At 42.1% G+C, this 7,159-nt stretch overlaps 1 pseudogene; it reads left to right on the top strand.

Annotated features, from left to right (window-relative positions):
• Nucleotides 1-4,237: 4,237 nt before the first annotated feature.
• LOC102812564 overlaps nucleotides 4,238-7,159 on the top strand; it is a 7,245-nt pseudogene continuing 4,323 nt past the window's right edge.

The following is a 7,159-nucleotide window of genomic DNA, read 5'->3' on the forward strand; positions in this document are numbered from 1 at the left end:
AATCTTTAGCTCCATTTCCTAACGTTGAATCCATAAACAGCGTACCTCCAAAACTTAAGGGGCTTGCTAAAAAGTGAAGATATGTTGATATCACCCCAGCTGTAGTGCATAGAATCTAGCATGTAGATACAGGAACGAGTATCTTTTTATAAGCTTTCCTGATGATTCTTAAAAATGCCCTAGTTCTACAGATTCTCATTTCAAAAACACATTACAGGGGGGAGTAAGAAAAGAAAGTGAAAATTTTAAATAAATTTTCTTCATTTTACAGATAAGAAAATTGAAATAAAGAGCAGTGATATTATCCCATCAATATTTTCTTCACATATATATATATACTTTTTTCATATCTATAGATTTCAGTCTTAGTATAAAACAGTGTGTATTTTGTATTTTTCCTAAAATTCACCAATCCATTTCTTCATTTATGCAATAAGTGCTTACTTAGTACATTCTGGTGATACCATTCTTTTATGTACTTTACATTTTTGGGTTTTTTTTGCTGGTTTAATAAGTTAAATACAGTACAAGCTTGTTGCTTATTTTGTATGACTTTCCATGCTAGAGAAGTTGAACATGTTTTCAAATATTTATTAACTATATTCCACACTTATTAAATATCTACTCAAACCCTTTGTCCATTTGTCTTTTGAGGCCTGGGTGATTTAAAAATTTTTATGAACACTTTATACATTAAAAACATTAACCCCTTGCGGGACACAATATGTTCCTTGTCTATACTTTGCATTTTTACTTTGGTTATCTGCGTTTTTTTTTTTTTCTCTCATATGCATAACCAAAACCTTTAAAAAAATCACTTTAAGTGGTTCAGTGTATAAATAATTCATTCATATTTCTTTTCTCTTGACATAAAAATTCATTTTCTTCTAAATACTTTATATACTTATCATTCAACAGTTTCCTTCAATTTTTCATATTTCACTTTTTCATCTTCTGGAATGTGAGATAAGGATTTGCTTGTCTAACTGTTTCTCTTTAGGACTTTGTGACAACACTTGGACACTTTCTTCTCTAAACCCAAATCCCATTGCTGTTAACTCAGTGCTGACTCTTAACAGCCCTCCAGTACAGAATAAGAACCATCTCTTAAGTTTTTCAAGACTGTAATTTTTATAAGAGCAGCCTGCCACATCTTTCTCCCATGGGGCAGCTGGTGGATTCAAGACACCAACCCTTTAGTTAGCAGTCAAGCTGTCACTCCTGCTCCACTAAGTGTCTTTCTTTCTCTGCTGCCTGTTCATTGTTCCAGCTGTATTGGACTAACAGTGCCTGAGTGGGACTCCCTTGCTCCAGTACAAGCGCCTTAGGATGGACATTCTGTTATACTGACCCTTTACTCATCCCCTGTGTCTCACTCTCAGCATAAAGATTTATGCAATGTGCGTCAAAGTACATTTACAGAACTGAATTGAAAGTCAAGACCCATTGACTTTATTACATATTTTAAATATTTAAATGTTTCATTCTAGTAAACTGTAACACTCTATTGGAAAGATGCTGTATGCCCAAATTCACAATTACATAGAGATTCAAATCGTTTTTTGCTAAAGAAGTTAGGCTAGAAATGTCCTCCATCAGGGACAAGTATGGCTGTTTTGGGAGAAGCAGTTAGAAAGGACTTTCAAACAGAACTTTAACAAAGATGATGGGTTAGCTAGTTTGCTTCTGAGGAGAGTAAACCGCTAAAAGTAATAGAAACTGATAGTTTTCCCAGTATGTTTGATAAAGCAAGACCCCCATACATAGCTTATTAAATATAAAATCTTCCTAATGAGGTAAAGTATTTCTGTGAAAACAGCGTCTGGAGTTCTGACTGGTGAACTGGGCCCCAGGACTCAAGGTCAGAACTGAGCAACCCCTAGAGGAATTAGTCTTGGCTCTCAGGTGCCTCTGTTCAGGTCCCTTGGACCTACCTCTGTCCAGGGCAGAGTTCAATTACTAGCTGTCTATTGACCAGAGAAAAGGAGAGGGAGTTCTCCTCCCTCCTCTGCAGCTCCACAATCTGGCAAGACTTTGGTTTTACCTGCTATGGACAGTATTAATCACCCATATAGTTGTCATTGTGATGCTGTGGGGTAAGCATTGGACTGCTAACTGCAATGGTGCAGTTCAAACCTAGCAGTCACTCCTAAGGAGCTGTAAACATTTACAGCTTCAGAAAATCTATGGAGGGTCACTGTGAGTTGGAACTGACTCAATGGCAGTGTGTTTGGTTTTGGGGAGTATAGTTGCCATATGGAGCTCTGGTAGCGTAGTGGTTACAGTCAGCAGTTCAAAACTACCAGCTGTTCCATGGGAGAAAGATGAGGCTTTCTGCTCCCATAAAGATTTACAGCCCAGAAACCCTGTACAGGGTCACTATGAGTAGGAACCAATTCCATGGCATATAACAACAACAACAACTTTCCATAAAAGAAGCTCTGGTAGTGTAGTGGTTACAAATCAGGCTGCTAACCTCAAGGTCAGCAGTTCAAAACTACCATCTATTCTACATGAGAAAGATGAAGCTTTCTGCTCCCATAATTATAGACTCAGAAACCCTATACAGGGTTACTATGAGTCAGAACTGACTCCATATAACCACTACCACCAGCTGCCAGAAGGAACTCTGGTGGCATCGTGGATTTGGCTTTGGGCTACTAGCCACAAGGTCAGTGGTTCAAACCCACCATCCACTCCTTGGGAGAATGATGACACTATCTGCTCCTATCAAGATTTACAGTCTCTGAAATCCTATAAAGATCTCTATGAGTTGACTCAACTCAGTGGCAGTGGGTTTTTGGTGGGTATAGTTGCCACGTTAAGCAAGGTCAGCAGTTCAAACCCACCAGATGCTCCAGTAGACTGTGGGCTCCTGTAATGATTTACAATCTCAGAACCCCGAAGGAGCAGGTCTACTCTGCTGTACAGGTTCATCCTGAGTCACAGCCAACTCCAATGCAGTGCATTATAGCTGCTATCCCTGTGATAGTTTTTTCCTCTTCTGTTGCATATTTTACATATATAAATATATGTATGTATTAGAAATTGTTGTTGTTGTTGTTAAGTACCATGGAGTCGGTTCCAACTCATAGCAACCCTGTACAGGGTTTCTGAGGCTGTAAATCTTTATGGGAGCAGCTCATCTTTCTCCTGTGGAACCACAAATAGTTTCGAACTGTGGACCTTGAGGTTGGCAGCCCAACTCGTAACCACTATGCCACCAGAGCTCCCATATTATAAATAGTTGTTTTATAAATCTTGGGTGTGATGTAAAGTCATAGAATTGAAAATCAGAATACCTGTGTTCTTGTCCCTGCTCTGTTACAATCTCATTTTTACATTACATCATTAAGTCTTAGATTCCTCTTCTATAAAATAGGGAAGTACATTTTTACTGTTGAATTCACATTGTTACTGTTGAATTTTTATGCTACGTATGCTTGGATTTATTAATTTTTGATGTTGAGTCAGTTCTGACCCATAGTGACTCTGTATAGGGTTTCCAAGAGCAGCTGGTGACCCTGAACCACCGACCTTGCAGTTCAAACCAACTTTGCAGTCCATTGCAGTAACCCACAGCGCCACACCAGGACTCCGAATTCATCAATAGTTTATATGTATATATTTGAAAGGAGCTCTGGTAGTGTAGTGGTTACGAATCGGGCTGCCAACTTTAAGGTCAGCAGTTCGAAACTACCAGTGGCTCCACGGGAGAAAGATGAGAAGGGTTTCTGCTCCTATAAAGATTTACAGCCTCAAAAACCCTGTACAGGGTCGCTATGGGTCGGAACCGACTCAACGGCACTTAACAAGAACAACAACATATATTTGAAAACTTGTAAACAAACATGTTTCTAGATGTATTAAACCATTTATTAAGTGTCTCTTAATGATAGAAACATGTCTGAGCACTGTCACCATTTCATTGATATATTTTTATTGTTTGAAAATGTATATGTTATTTATATCATAATACTGAAACAATGCTGAAAACAGAAAACACTTAAAGTTAAAAATAAAGACATTGAAAGAATATGAGGACTTCCATTCAGGCCGCCTGAGGTGCACCTGTGCTCCGGCAGTGAGCGGCTCCGGGCCACGGACTCCTAAGTGTGGTGCTGTAAGATCAGCACTGGACTTCGATCCATAAGATGTAATGTGTGTCCTTGAAGAACCAGAAACTGTAGGATCCAATATCCTTGGCAAACAGAGTTATTCCTGAGTCCGGGTGATGACCAAGGTACAGGACATGGCTACAGTTCTGAGCGCTAGTTCTCCACAGAAGCAGGTGGGACCTGTGATTGTAAACATCAAGGAGGAGGAGGAGATGGAAAAGTGCCTTCCTGGCCTGGAGGAGGTCCGCCAATGCTTCAGGCATTTTGGGTACCATGATACAACTGGACCGCCAGAGGCTCTGAGCCAAGTCCAGGTGTGCTGCTGTGAGTGGCTGAGGCCAGAGCTACACACCACGGAGCAGATCGTGGAGCTGCTGGTGCTGGGGCAGTTCCTGACCATCCTGCCCAAGGAGCCAAGGCCTGGGTGCAGCAACACTGCCCAGAAAGTACTGAAGAGGCAGTTACCCTCCTGGAAGATCTCAAGCAGAACCGGACGAACCACAACAAGAGGTCTCCACTTCCCCAGCTGGATGGAAACAGCTGTGGGAGCAACAGAAGACTCCCTGAGCAGCACAGAACCGGTAAAGACCAGGCTCAGGCATGATCCTGGGAGTCTCTACATTGCCTAGAAATTGACAAGGGGCAGGAATTTACCAGGGTCCTGAGAGAGATTCCAGGTTATAAATCCAACACCCAGCATGAGGAATCAACAAATAAGGAGCAGAGTTCTGAAGAAGTCTGTCAAATGGAATGATTCCCACAGGATATTATTTCCATGATTACTGATAACAAGTATGAGGCTAGGTTAGAAAGGCAGTGGGTAAACCTGAAAAAGAGGAACAAAATCTTCTCCCCAAGATATAGGTTCCAAGGAAGTCACTGAACTAATTCCTACTCATTTTAACATGAGAGAGAAACATTATATATGGGCCGAGTGTGGAAAAGCCTTTAGTAATAACTCAAATCTTACTAAACACTGGAGAACACACACTGGGGCGAAGCCTTCTGTATGCACCGGATGTGGGAGAGCTTTCAGCCACAGTTTAAACCTCACCCTTCACTGCAGAACACACATGGTGGAGCAGCCCTATGACTGCAGCGAGTGTGGGAAAGCGTTCAGTCAGAGGTCAGATCCCCTTAAACACCAGAGAAGCCACACTGGAGAGGCACCAAATCAGTGTAAGGACTGGGAAATTTTTCAGTAGGAAAGCCAGCTGCATTCACCATTATCAAACCCACACTGGGGAAAAAGAAGTCTTACCAGTGTACCGAGTGTGGGGAGAGCTTTAGTCAGAAGGCAGGTCTTAGTTCACGTTAGTGACTTCACACCAGAGAGAAACCATATAAATGTGGGGAATGTGGTAGAGCCTTCAACCACAGCTCAAACTTTAACAAACCATAGAATAAACACTGGAGAAAAGCCCTACTGGTGTAAGAATTGTGGGAAATCCTTCTGTAGCAAATCAAACCTTTCCAAACATCAGAGGCTCCATACTGGACAAGGAGAAGTACTGTGTCTAGGGTGCAGCCTTTGGGGAGTGCTGTGGCTCTGTAGGCTATGCACTGGACTATCAACTAAACAGGCACTTCAACACACCAGCTGTTCTGGAGAACAGTGAGGCTTCCTGCTGCTACAAGGATTTACAGCCTTGGAAACCCAGAGTCAGTCACTGTGAGTCAGAACTGACAACTCAATGACACTGAACAACAACAACAGCAACAACAACAACACCCCTTTGTCTTTTTTTTAACCTTAGCTATGAAGGAGCTCTGGTAGCGTAGTGGTTACAAATCAGTCTGCTAATCTCAGGGTCAGCAGTTCATTCGAAACTACCAGCTGTTCTGCAGGAGAAAGATGAGCCTTTCTGCTCTCATAAAGATTTACAGCCTCAGAAACCCTGTCCAGGGTCGCTATGAGTCAGAACTGACTCCACGGCACATAACAACAACGACAATGGAGAAACCTAGTCATTGTAGTAGGAATTGTGGTGGTAGATTTTGCTTCCATTCAACATCAAGAGCCCCTGAAGAGTGAGAGCTCTGTGTGGAACAGGAGCAGAAGGTTCTGAGCGTCTCAGTGGGTTCCTCACTAGCTACTTCCCTCTCCATACCTCAGGTCCCCAGTTAGCTGTACTGGCATTGCCTTTTGTATAATTAAACACGTGTGTGCCAAATCAGTGGTGTCCTCTGGGAGGGACGGGGCTGGCCAGTGAGCCACACATTGCAAAGGGTCAGGGAGAGGTTGTTGGAGATGAGTTGGCACACTGGAGATGACAGATGATGTCGACACACCCTAGTGATGCCATTGTGTTGGCAGCCCCTCCCCCTGCAGTGCCAGCCCATGCAGTGCCAGCCCGCATACATTTTGGTGTCATCACCTCTGTCAGTGGGTGCAGTACACACACCCCCAACCCCCCTGTGACATCTCTGTGCAGAAAATGAGAGGAGAAACATTTTGACTAATAACGTCTTTAACTTTGAATGTGTAAACACTAATTAGAATTTTTGAAGAACAGCCTCATGTTGAACAATTTAATCTGATTCAGAATCAATTTATATCATGTAACAACAACAAAAGAATATGAGGCAGCTTATATCATTGAAAAAGATTCAGAAATCAAATTTGGAAAAGGCAGAAAACAATAGCTCTAGGGATCTTAGTAGCAAAACAAAACAAAAAGTCTCTTTTGTGTTCTGAGTACTGCTATCTGAAACAATCACTAGCAGTCTTTTGAGTTATTGAGGCAGTCCACTCAAGATTCAATCTCCTGGGAAGTCAGTTCAATTGTCCTTGCTAGCCCTATAGCTAGGGAAGTACAGGACACCATGATTAACTGTCCTGCTATCATGCCATGCAAAAAGATAACCACCAATAACTGATTAGAATAGCTAAAATGGGGCTACAACGTGCCCAGTGAAGGAGGCTTCCTGTGGAGCCTCCGCATTACATAAGACCATAGGTGGAATCCTGAACCCCATCCAGAATCTTCTGAAGTGGGAAATTTCCACTTGAAAGGACAAGCAGACCAGCCTGGAGTGGC

Source organism: Chrysochloris asiatica, unplaced genomic scaffold (assembly GCF_000296735.1).
Source record: "Chrysochloris asiatica unplaced genomic scaffold, ChrAsi1.0 scaffold00004, whole genome shotgun sequence".
NCBI lineage: Eukaryota > Metazoa > Chordata > Mammalia > Afrosoricida > Chrysochloridae > Chrysochloris > Chrysochloris asiatica.